This window comes from Suncus etruscus, chromosome 2 (genome assembly GCF_024139225.1).
Source record: "Suncus etruscus isolate mSunEtr1 chromosome 2, mSunEtr1.pri.cur, whole genome shotgun sequence".
Lineage (NCBI taxonomy): Eukaryota > Metazoa > Chordata > Mammalia > Eulipotyphla > Soricidae > Suncus > Suncus etruscus.
The window spans coordinates 139778740-139791073 of NC_064849.1; the positions used below are offsets into that span (position 1 = coordinate 139778740).

Sequence of the window (12334 nt, forward strand, 5' to 3'; positions counted from 1 at the left end):
TTCAAAGAACATGCATCACATAATTGACATAGTTGACCATAATACATTTGTTTCCAGATAAGTGAGAGAAAATATATTTAAAAAGAGAATAGAAAAAAAAAAAACAAGAAAAAGGAAGAGAAAAAATAAAAGAGAAGTATAGTGACAATTAGATTTATGAAAACTATAGTATCTTCAATGAGGTCACTTACACATTGGCAGGTTTAATAAGCTCTTGTTGGTAGCTGACCATTCTGTTATTTTATTTGCTTCTAAATATTAAGTGACCTTTAATTGGTGTGTTCCTATGGGAATGATAGCATCAAACAAATAAAGTTGTCCAGGAATTCAAAGCACTATTATTAATATTGTGGCGTTTGTGGGGCATGTTCTCATCTGCCACGTCTCATTGAAATAGTAGAATGTGGGAGTAGGGTGCCCACACTCAGTCCAAAAAAACCCAGATGATATGAGCTCAAATACCAGCATACCTGGAGTTTGGTCAGATTGGTATCTCTGCAGAGAACTGAAGAGGAATGGTGAAGCCAGGTCATATCAAAGCAGCAATTATGGGTGATGGATGCAGCAGGCAGGGTGGGGATTGGCCCACCTTCTACTCATGAAATTTCCACTTTTTGTTGTCTGGCCAGTTTATCCATGATTTTCAAGCCTTGGTTTACATCTCTTTTGGAAGTGAGAATGTGGACCTGGCCCAGTTCTAACAGGGCATTTGCATTTGTGGGTTTGGTTAGAGTTGACAGGCCTAGAAGTATAGTGTATGTGTATGGGGAATCGTGCCTGTATTTATTCCCCCCCCCCCCAAAAAAAAAAAAACCTCAGTGATATCAGTCTAAATACCAGGCATAACTAGAGTTTGGTCAGATTGGTAACTTTGCAGAAAATTTTAGAGGAGAGGTGAAGTAGGGCCCTAGGCAAAGCGACAATTATGGGTGATGGATACAGTAGGTATGGCTTTGGCAGGGTGGTGGCTTGACCCACCATCTCTTTCTGAGATGCCAGCTTTCAGCTGCATGGGTGGTGTACCCATGATTTTTCACTGCTTGGTTTATATCTCTTTCAAGGAAACACTGAGCATGTGGATCTGACTCAGTATAAACATGGCCAACATTTGTGGGCCACTTTATTATTTTTAAGAAACACATTTTAAGTCTAAAAATAATAAATACTGGAAACAAAAAATAGAATGAGAGAATTTTTATTTTTAAAACTTATTAAAATGTAACTATATCTTAGTACTTAGTACTTAATACTAGTTACTAGTATAGAGTTACTAGTACTAATCTATGTAGTAGTACATAAATTCTTAAAATATTTTTTGGAGTGTACATGGTTGTGGCTCAGCTGTTACTTTTGCTTGCTCTTTGCTCAGGAGTCACCTGAGCTCTTTGCTTAGGAATCACTTCTGCTGGTGCTCAAGAGACCATATGTGGTGCTTGGTATCAAATTCAGATTTGCTGTATACAATAATGGCCTTATCTACTGTGCTTTCTTTTTTGGGGGGTGGTCACACCTGGCCAGGGACTACTCCTGACTATGCTCTCAGAAATTGCTCCTGGCTTGGAGGACCATATGGGACACTGGGGGATTGAACCACAGTCCATCCTAGGATGGCACGTGCAAGGTAGATGCCCAACTGCTTGTGCCACTGCTCCGGCCCCTCCACTGTGCTTTCTTTTCAGTCCTTTAAGTACTGGTAAATATTTGGGGGGGGGGCTATACCTGGTAGTGCTCATGGATAATTACTAGTTTTATCTGCAGTCTGGAATCACTTCTGGTGGGCTCCTAGGATCATATTGGATGTCAGGGATTGAATCCAGGTTGGCCGCATGCAAGGCAAGTCCGTTAACCATAGTACTATCACTCTGGACCACTCTAAGTAAATTTTTAATCAGAAAATCAACATATGATCCAATTCTCTAACATTTTTTTTATAAAAAGTTCCCCTAACATGTATATAATAGTCAGAAATAACAAAATTCATGGGCCAAAGAAGATATTTAAACACATATTTGAAAATGAACAGTAGCCAAAATATTACATATTGAGACTTGAAGCTAAAGAGTAGAGTCTGGTTTTAAATGCATATTTTAGCTATGATTTAAGATTGATGAGGTAAGCCTTCAATTCTTCCGTGTTATCTAAAGAAAAGCATGAACAACAAACAAGTTCTTAGGATGAGGCTGAAAATGATGCAGGGTAGCTGCAATGTAACTGACTTAGAGAGTGCCTGCTCATTTTGATTCAGCATCAGAGGACCAAAATTGATGAATCCAATGGGACTAATCTTGGGGGATCTGGTCTATTGCATTAATTTTAGTGTTAAAATTTGCTAAATATAATTTTTGAAATATATGCCATGTTCTCACTTTCCATTTATTTTATGCTTTCTGCTATTTTAGGGAATGGGGTTTTGGGTAGACATAACTAAACTATGCTTAGGTATGGAGGTATGGATTGCACCTAGGGAATGCAGTGCCAGGGATCAAACTGGGGTTAGCCTCTTGTAAGACATGAACTCTTATACTATCTCTTTGGTACATTTTCTTTGTTAAAGAAATATTACAGATTTTGGAGCTGGAGCAGTAGCACAGTGGTAGGGCATTTGCCTTGCACAAAGATGACCGGGATGGACCCTGGTTCAATCCCCAGCTTCCCATATAGTTCTGAACCTGCCAGGAGCGATTTCTGAGCACAGACCCAGGAGTAACCCTGAACATTGCTGGGTATGATCCAACCCCCCCAAAAATTATAGATTTATAAATTATAGATTTTTTAAAAGTTTTTGTATATTAAGCTTTTAAATAGTTTATTTCCTTTCTAAACTTTTGGTGATTTTTATAATTATTTTTACTTGGTTCATAGAAAATTTATTTAGAATATATGCTGGTTGAACAACAAATATCTCCTTGAAAATATTTATCTAAGAAAAACTTCAAAGTTAGATTTGTTATGTTAGTGATTAATATGTCTACATTTCATGATTTAAAATATTTTCATTCTTATCTAAAGTTTAAGTACTTTTTGTTTTTATTAGTGGGAATTGAAAGTTGACAAGCAAAATATGAAATACAAAGCGAGTGCTGCGCTTACTAACATAAAATGAACAAAAGGGACACATTATGTCATAGAATTCTTGTCTCCCTGAGGAGACAAGAGTGGGCCAATCTGGGCCATCATACTATTAAGTTAGAACAGCTGGAAGTTGATATTTTTTTAAATCTAAATCTAAAGACTGGATATTGGATCTTGTCTTTTACACATTTGGTCTCCTGTGTTCTTTTGGCATGGGGTCTTTTTGTGTGGTATGACTTTGTGAAAAAAAAATTCTTTTCAAAATGGAATATTTAAAATAAACAGGCAGTGTGTTTATTACTGTGGAAACCAGACAATGACTGTAATAAACAGAAAGATTTCAAAAGACTAAATGATTACATGCCAACAGGAGTGTAATTATTTTATTAACTTTTATTTCTACCATAATGATTGAAAAGATTTCTGAAGTAATTTTTCCGTATTTATCTGTATTTTGAATTTATTTAAAGAAAAAATCACATAATTGACATAGTTGATAGTGATACATTTGTTTCCAGATAAATAGAAGCAAAGTTATTAAAAAAATAAAATGGAAGGGAAGAAAAAAAAGGGAGAAGGAAAAGGAGCAAGCACATCTGTGAAAAATATTGTATCTCCAATGAAGTATTAATCCAATAGCAGAAGGTTTAGTATACTCTTGTTAGCTGTCCATTGTATTAAACTGGGATGTTTCTTTAGAGTTGACAACATCAAACAAATGAAGTTGTCCAGAAATTCAGAGCACTATTACTAATTCTACAATTTTCTCAGCTACCAGGCTTCCTGGAAGAAGGAAGATATGTGGAGAGGGTGCCCATACTCACTTTTGAAAAGCCCTAGTGATATCAGCCTAGAAATAGGCATACTTGAATGGTCATCAGATTGCTGTCTCCAAAGAGAATCATAGAGGGTTAGTGATGAAGCAGGGCCATTTTGGTGATTGAAGGTGATGGAGGCAGCAGGCATGGCTTTGTCATGGCAGGGGCTTTGCCTACCCTGTCCTCCTGACATGGCCAGCTTTCTGCTGCATGGGCCAATGTAGCCATACACTTGCATCTCTTTAGAGAAAAGAATGAGTCATGGACCTGGATCAGTTCGAACATGGCGACTGCCTGAAGTAACTTTTTTGATATTTGTATTACTATTTTTTCATTCTTACAAAATTGTTTGACTTTTATTAGAGACTTAGTTTTTAACTGAATAGAGAAGATATGCTTAGTTGTGGAAGTGTACTTAGAACCTTCTGGTGATATTAAATCTCAATTATTTGATAGCATTTTCATGTTCATGAAATAGGAACTTTGTATCTTGAGCTTGCTTCATTCATCTTAATTTTACTAGTTTTTTTTTTTGAAAAGACTGAATAGACTGAAAATCTATTGTAACTATACATCTTTGGCACATAGTTTAACATTTGATGTAACAATAAATTATTTCTCTTTTTATCGAAATTTTTTATGCCTGATAAGACATTTTTGTTAAATTGGGTAAGCCTAAAATTGCTAGAAAAATTGCAACTTGAGTCTAAATTATTTATAAGTAAACTAAATAACTAAACTAAAATTAAACATAAACTGAATTACTTTTATATATTATTCCCTCTTCTTCCCTCCTGTCCCCTCCTTTCCTGCCCTCACTCTCTTCCTTCCATTCCTCTCCCCTCCCACCCTTCCCCTTTCCCCCCTCCTTTCCATCTCTTCCCTCATCTTCCACCCTCCTCTTCCTTCACTTTTCCTTCCCTTCCCTTCCCTTCTTTCCTCTCTTCTCCTTTCCCCCTCCTTCTCCCTTCATCTCCCTCTCCCCTCCTCCCGTTTCCCCCTCCCTTTCCTTCCCCTCCTTGTCCACTCCCCTCTTCTTCTCTCTTCCTCTCCTCTCTTCTTTATATTCTCCTCTCCTTCTCCCTTCTGCTTCCCCTTCTTTTCTCTGTTTTTCTCCTTCCCTCCCTTGTTCTCTCTTCCTTACCCTCTTCTCCTGCCCTCCCTTCCCTCCTCTTCTCCTCTTCTCTCCTTTCCTCTCCCCTCCTCTCTCCTACTCATCTCCTCTCCCCTCCTCCTATATTCTCCCCTCCTCCTTTCCTCTCCTCTTCTCCTCTCCTCCCCTTCTCCTTGTCCTCCTCCTCCTCCTCTCTTCTCCTCTCCTCTCCCTCTCTTCTCTGCTCCTCTCCTCTGCTCTATCACCCTCTTCCTCTCTTCTCTGCTCCTCTCCTCTCCCTCCCTTTTCCTCTCCTCTCCTCTCCCTCACCTTCTCCCTCTCTTCCCTTCCCCTCTCCTCTCCTCTCCTCCCGTCTCCTCCCCTCTCCTCCCCTCCCCTCCTGTCTCCTCCCCTCCGCTCCCCTCCCCTCCCCACCCATTCTCCCTTCCCCTCCGCTTCCCTCCCCTCTCCTCCCCTCCCCTCCTGTCTCCTCCCCTCCGCTCCCCTCCCCTCCCCACCCATTCTCCCTTCCCCTCCGCTTCCCTCCCCTCTCCTCCCCTCCGCTCTCCTCCCCTCCGCTTCCCTCCCCTCTCCTCTCCTCCCCTCCCCTCCCCTCCGCTCTCCTCCCCTCCCCTCCCCTCCCCTCTCCTCCCCTCCCCTCCCCTCCCCTCCCCTCCCCTCTCCTCTCCTCTCCTCTCCTCTGCTCTCCTCTCCTCTCCTCTCCTCTCCTCTCCTCTCCTCTCCTCTCCTCTCCTCTCCTTCCCTCTCCTGACAACTATGGTGACAATGTCAATGAGAGAGAGAAGTAGAATGCCTCTATCAAATATAGGCGGGGAGGGGGAGGACGGAGATTGGAGATATTGATGATGGGAATGTTGCACTGGTGAAGGGGGTTTCTTTTTATGACTGAAACTAACTGCAATCATGTTTGTAATCAAGGTGCTTAAATAAAGATAATATTAAAACAGTTATAGGAGCTGAACAAGTTCAGTTCTACTATCTGCTATTGGAAAATAGAGACTGGGGAATTCCTGTAGGACTATTTCAAGAATCTTGAGAATCAAGAACTTAAATTTCAGTTCAGTTCTCAGAACTAAGAACCAAGAACACTGAATACAGGCAAACATTTCTGTACCACCTCAAATTGTTAGGTTGATAATTCAGTTTTCCTCTCTTTCCTCTTCTGATCAACAGCAGATAAATGATAACCATTTATTTTGAGGAGGGCATTCACTTTAGTCCATTGAACAATTCAAATGCTAACCTCATCCATAAACAACCCACAGAGAAACCGGAAAGAACCCACTTTTGGGGTACCTGGTATCCTAGTCAAGTTGATACAAAGGTAGCTATCATGCTAGTTATTGCTAGTTTTGATATTGAGAATCTGATTATGGTTAGATTCAAATTTATGCTTTAATTCATACTTTATGTTTACTAATGTGACCCTGAAATGTACTTATCTTGAATGAAAAGTATCTTAGTGAAAAATATTGAGTTTTGTATTAATAATCACATTTTCTTATTTCTTAATTAAATAATTTTTTTCATTCATGGATTGAATACAGGGTTTCACATGCATGGCAAGTGCTCTACTGAGATGCATTTCTGATCAAATAATGCTTTAAAATGATGCCTTCCTCACTTTGTAACAGCTACTTCTCTTTGATTTTTTTTTTTGCTGTGTATGTTACTTTATTTATTTATTTTTTTGGGCCACACCCGTTTGAAGCTCAGGGGTTACTCCTGGCTATGCGCTCAGAAATCACCCCTGGCTTGGGGGGACCATATGGGGGATCGAACCGCGGTTCATCCGATTGCAAGGCAGACACCTAACCTGTAGCGCCACCTTCCCGGCCCCTACTTTATTTTTTTTTATACCTTTCAAACATATACTAGTATTTGGTGAAAAATACCTTGAAAATGGTTGTTGAATTTTTATTATAGGGATAATAAAGTTATATAGTAGTATATTTTTATATGATTTACAAAAAAAAATAGCATACCCATTCCACTAGGTCTCTTTGTCATTTGTGCCCAGTTTTTAATTAAACTAATAGACAGTGAACTGTCCCATTAACTTTGCAGTTTAGGGAAGTAACCTAACCTCATAGGAACTGTCTTCTCTGTGCTTAAAATCACCACTTACAGAGATCAGAGCCACAGTGCAATGGGCTAGTATACAGTCAACTAGGGTTTGATATCATCAGATATGTTTCCTTGAGCCTTTCCAGGAATGAACTTTGAACCTAAAGCTAAGAGTAACCCCTGAATAACAGGTGCGGTGAAAATGGAAACACACATACCACTTAGTATTTCAAATAGAATTCAAAATATATCAGTTGATGTCAGTTAATGAAAATATTCCTTTTAGGAAGACTTTATTTTTTATTTTTTGGTTTTTGGGCCACACCCAGCGCTGCTCAGGAGTTACTCCTGGCTGTTTGCTAAGAAATAGCTCCTTGCAGGCATGGGGGACCATGTGGGACACTGGGATTCGAACCAACCACCTTTGGTCCTGGATTGGCTGCTTGCAAGGCAAACGCCACTGTGCTATCTCTCCGGGCCCTTTAGGAAGACTTTAGGTCAGGTCACTGCTAGATGATCTTTTCTATACTAAATTTTTAAATAATTAATTTTGGTTTGAGTATTGATCCAATTAGCAATATGTGGGAGGCAAAATTGGAGTTTCTAAAGCATAAACATGTGGAAGCTTATCTAAATTTGTAGAGCTTTACTTACTCACTTTAAAAATTAAATAAAGCATTATAATTAATAAGCATAATTTTAATTATATGTATTACTCATAATTGTATATATCAATGGCATATTTTAGCTTCAGAATGCCAAAGTATTTGCTATAGATTCTCCACTTTCCTTTCTGAGGAATGATTCTCCTAAGATAGGAATCTTTGCAATTCATCTAATGAGTTGTCGTTACTGTGTTACCAAAATACACTAATTACTATACCACTTGGACATGTCTGGCAATGTTCTTATTTAAGTGTCTTTGGCAATGTTTTTATTTGAGTTTATATTGCATCATAAAAAAACAGGTCATAGGGGCCGGAGAGATAGCACAGTGGCGTTTGCCTTGCAAGCAGCCAATCCAGGACCTAAGGTGGTTGGTTCGAATCCCGGAGTCCCATATGGTCCCCCGTGCCTGCCAGGAGCTATTTCTGAGCAGATAGCCAGGAGGAAACTCTGAGCACCGCCGGGTGGGGCCCCCAAACAAAACAAAAAAAACATAAAACGAAAAAAGTAAAAAAAGAAACAGGTCAGATAAATGGGACTATAATATGCATAACAGTTAATTCTTTTTTCTTTTTTTTTTGAACCTCACAGAAAGTTGATATCTTGTTTTAATATTTACTAATAGCAAAGTGCTACTTAATGTAACATGGCTTGTTTATATAGTTACCGTAAAACATGTGGTACTTCATGAAGAATTAAAAGTGGTGGTTTTAGTTCTGTGACATTTTAGCTATTTTCCTCTGGTTGTTTTAAACAATTTAGGTTTTAAAACACAAAAATTACTAATTTTTGGGTTTTGGGCCACTCTTGGATGTGCTCAGGGGTGACTCCTGGCTCTGTGCTCAGAAATTGTCCCTGGCAGGCTCTGGGGGACCATATGGGTTGCTGGGAATCAAAGTGAGGTCTGTCAGGGTTGGCTGCATGCAAGGCAAACAACCTATTGCTATGCTATCACTCTGTTCCTAAAATATGAAAATTTTGAACTTTAGATTTAGAGTATATACTTTGTATGTAAGAGCCCTGAATTGGATTATGAGCATTGGTAGGAACAAGTTCTCCTGGTATTGATTTTAGTGGTTTAAACCAAACAAAAATATGAAAATCATAGTCTTATTTTATAGTTTGCATTGATTATTCTAAAATTAGTCTATTAATATTGTAGATTTGTAAATATTACTATTTATTTTAATATTACAGTCTATATAGTATAGTCTATATACTCTACTCTTTATAGTAGTATTGTAGTCCTTTTCTTGAAATTTCTAAGTCTTTAAGAAAAGGTGTTAAATTTTTTATTTCTTCTGTAGTTGCTATCATTTGTAATTCTGGATGTATGCATACATAAAGACTTGAATATTTTCATAAAGTATTAAAATAATAGAAAGTTTAGGGCTGGAGTGATAGCACAATGGTAGGGTGTTTGCCTTGCATGCAGCGGATCCAGGACGGACAGTGTTTCGAATCCCAGCATCCCATATGGTCCCATGTCTGCCAGGAACAATTTCTGAGCGAAGAGCCAGGATTAACTCCTGAGCTCTGCAGGGTGTGACCCAAAAATGAAAAAAAAAAAAAAGAAAAGTAACACATGAAAGTAACAATTTTCTGATGTTTTCTAAATGTTATTTTTCTAACAAAGGAAACATCCTTTCAGAATGTCCTTAATTTGTATTTTAGTTTTTATATCTGGTCTAGCATTTAGCTCTGCCTTTATACTATAATGTTTTATTTATTTATTTTAAACATTTATTTATTTAATATGGTATTGTGGGGCCACACCGAGCAGCGCTTAGGGTGTGTGCTAAGAATTCTCTCCTGTCAGGCTTGGGGGACCATGTGGGATGCTGGGAATCAAACCCAGGTCTGTACCAGGTTGGTCAGGTGCAAGGTAAACACCCCACCACTGCACTATCACTCCGGCCTCTATAGCTTGCTTTTAAATGACACAATTAATAAATAAGGAGCAGCTGTGCTTATAATACACTCATGCCAAAGAAAAGCTAAAGTAATATATTTAAACATCAGCCCAGCCATATAGTATGGTTTTGTGTGAATTTGCTGGTTGTTAAAAGTGGTGTGAATGGCAGTAAATGGTTAGGTCTGATCTTAGAGGTAGAATGAAGTATTTTATATTCTTCTATCATTAAGCTTGATAGTAAATCCTTATCCACGTTCAGTTTTGATGGAAACATAGTCTCTTAAACTTTTGTTAAGGTGTGAAGAAGCTAGAGCATCAGTAGTGAAAGTACTTCCTACCTTGACTCTAAACTATATGTAAAAAAAGTGCAATTGTTCTAAATCTAATCTAAATATTTTAAATAATATATTTTCTAGGATTGAGTTTCTGTGCTCTGCTGGTTTACTTTCTTACTTTAAAAATAATAAATGTTCACCTGTTCAAAGAGCTCCAAACTAATGAAAATTATTAGGAAACAGAAACTTAGCAATAGTAACACCTCTTAAGAATTATATTTTAGGCTTATTCTGTATTGAGGAGCCAAGCAAATATTTAATAATTTTCTTTTGTTATCTTTAATAAAAACACTTAAATGATGTTTTAAAGTAGCTCAGTGATAATCTATTGAACAATAAGCTCACAAATATGTGATAGAGAATTGATTCCTTCCTTGTCATCATTGATAGAAGAGGAGGGGCTAGATTGTTTTCTACTTCTGCATATGTATTTAACTTATTATGCAGAATCAAAGTATGCCACAAATTCCCCTTTTTTTGGTTTTTGGGCCACACCGGTAATGCTCAGGGGTTACTCCTGGCTATGTGCTAAGGAATCGCTCCTGGTTTGGGGGACCATCTGGGAAGCCTGGGGATCGAACCATGGTCTGTCTTAGGTTAGCTCACGAAAGGCAAATGTGGCACCATTTGTGCCACCACTCCAGCCTCAAATTCCTTATTTCTATTGTAAAACTTTCTAGTGATGAAAAACTCTTTCCTTCCTGAAGATTCTCACTTTGCCAACACTGCTTGACAATTGTGAACTGAAACAAAACAAAATCACTTTGAAGAATTATGTTTAACTGATAGTATAATCTGTTGTCTAAATATAAAATAAACTTTATTTTCTTGTATGCATCCCAAACTATAATATATACAGATAACCTATTTTTTTTGCATGTGAGTCTATTTCCACTGATCTCAAAGTAAATAAAACTTCAAAAAGTACATGGTAAAATTGACTTTCAACTGATATATTCTGAATTTCAATAGCTATATTTTATATTAGTAAAACTTTATTAAAACACATGCTTCTTGGGGCTGGAGCAATAATAGCACAGCAGTAGGGCATTTGCTTTGCATGCAGCCAATCCAAGATGGATCTTGGTTCAATCCCCGGCGTCCCATATGGTCCCCGAGCCAAGAGCTATTTCTGAGCACAAAGCCAGGAGTAATCCCCACCCCCCAGCTTCACCAGGTGTGGTCCAAAGACCAAAACAAAAACAAAACATATGCTTCTTGAATGAATGTATTATACCTAGTGGTGTTCAAGGGTTATTCCTGCTGCTGCACTCAAAAATTATTTCAGGCAGTGACTAGGGGACCAAATGGGATATCAGGATTAAACCAGGGTAAGCTGTATGCAAGCAGTTGCCTTTTTTTTATCCACTGTACTCTATCACCAGCCCAGAATGTATGCTTTATTATAGGAAATGTTTTTGAACATTTAATCATAAATTGTATATAAAAATTAATTTGGTATGACAAATCATCTAAAATAGTTTAAATTCATGAAATGAAAATTAGAACTTCCAAGTGTTCTTTTTTGTAAACAATGTAAAATTAGTTATTGAAGGATGCATTATAAGATTAATAAATTTGGGTGTACTTACTGAAATATGGTGGTTGTTTTTTTTTATTAATTTAGTTTTTCTTTCATTAAGAAATTTAAGAGATGGTGAAATGAAACAAATTAAAGGATTGACAAGACATGAAAGACCTAATTGGATTTCCAAACTTTCTTTTAAATGCATGTAAATTTATAATATTCAGTTTTCTATAGAGTGTTTATAACTGAAGCCTATTCATGAGTAGATAAAATATTGTTAATTTTTATATTTTAATCTATTAATTTTACCCTTTCTGTCTTCCACCCTTCCTTCTATTTATCCTTTTGTTTTTCAGCCAAACCCAAACAATTTTTGATAGACTAATTACTCTTTATCACCTTCTTAAAATTCTCTTAACTACTACCAGAAGGTTTACCTTTGTTGTTGTTGTTGTTATTTGTTTGTTTCTTGGGGATGGTGGTGGTGGTGGTAGTAAGTGGAGAAAAGCACACATAAGACTAGCTATACTCTGGCTTACTCCTGGCTCTCCATTCAGAGAGCACTCCTGACAGGGTTTGAGTACCTGTAGCATTCCAGAAATAGAACTTTACTCACTGTACTACTCTATCCCCCAGAGTTTTATTTTCTTCAAAATATTTGGATAGATTATTTGTTACCATCTAAACTAGAAATGAATTAAAATTGTCACATATTTTCGAACAGAGTGGTTTAAATCAGGTTGCAAAAAAGAGATTTAGGTAGTATGCTTATGTGGCATTAGTGTTATCTTTTTTGCAAGAAGGTGACTTACTACTAAT

At 37.6% G+C, this 12334-nt stretch overlaps 1 protein-coding gene across 1 annotated transcript in view; it reads left to right on the forward strand.

Annotated features, from left to right (window-relative positions):
* XRCC4 (X-ray repair cross complementing 4) overlaps positions 1–12334 on the forward strand; it is a 215121-nt gene that overhangs the window by 35519 nt on the left and 167268 nt on the right. The window lies entirely within an intron of this gene.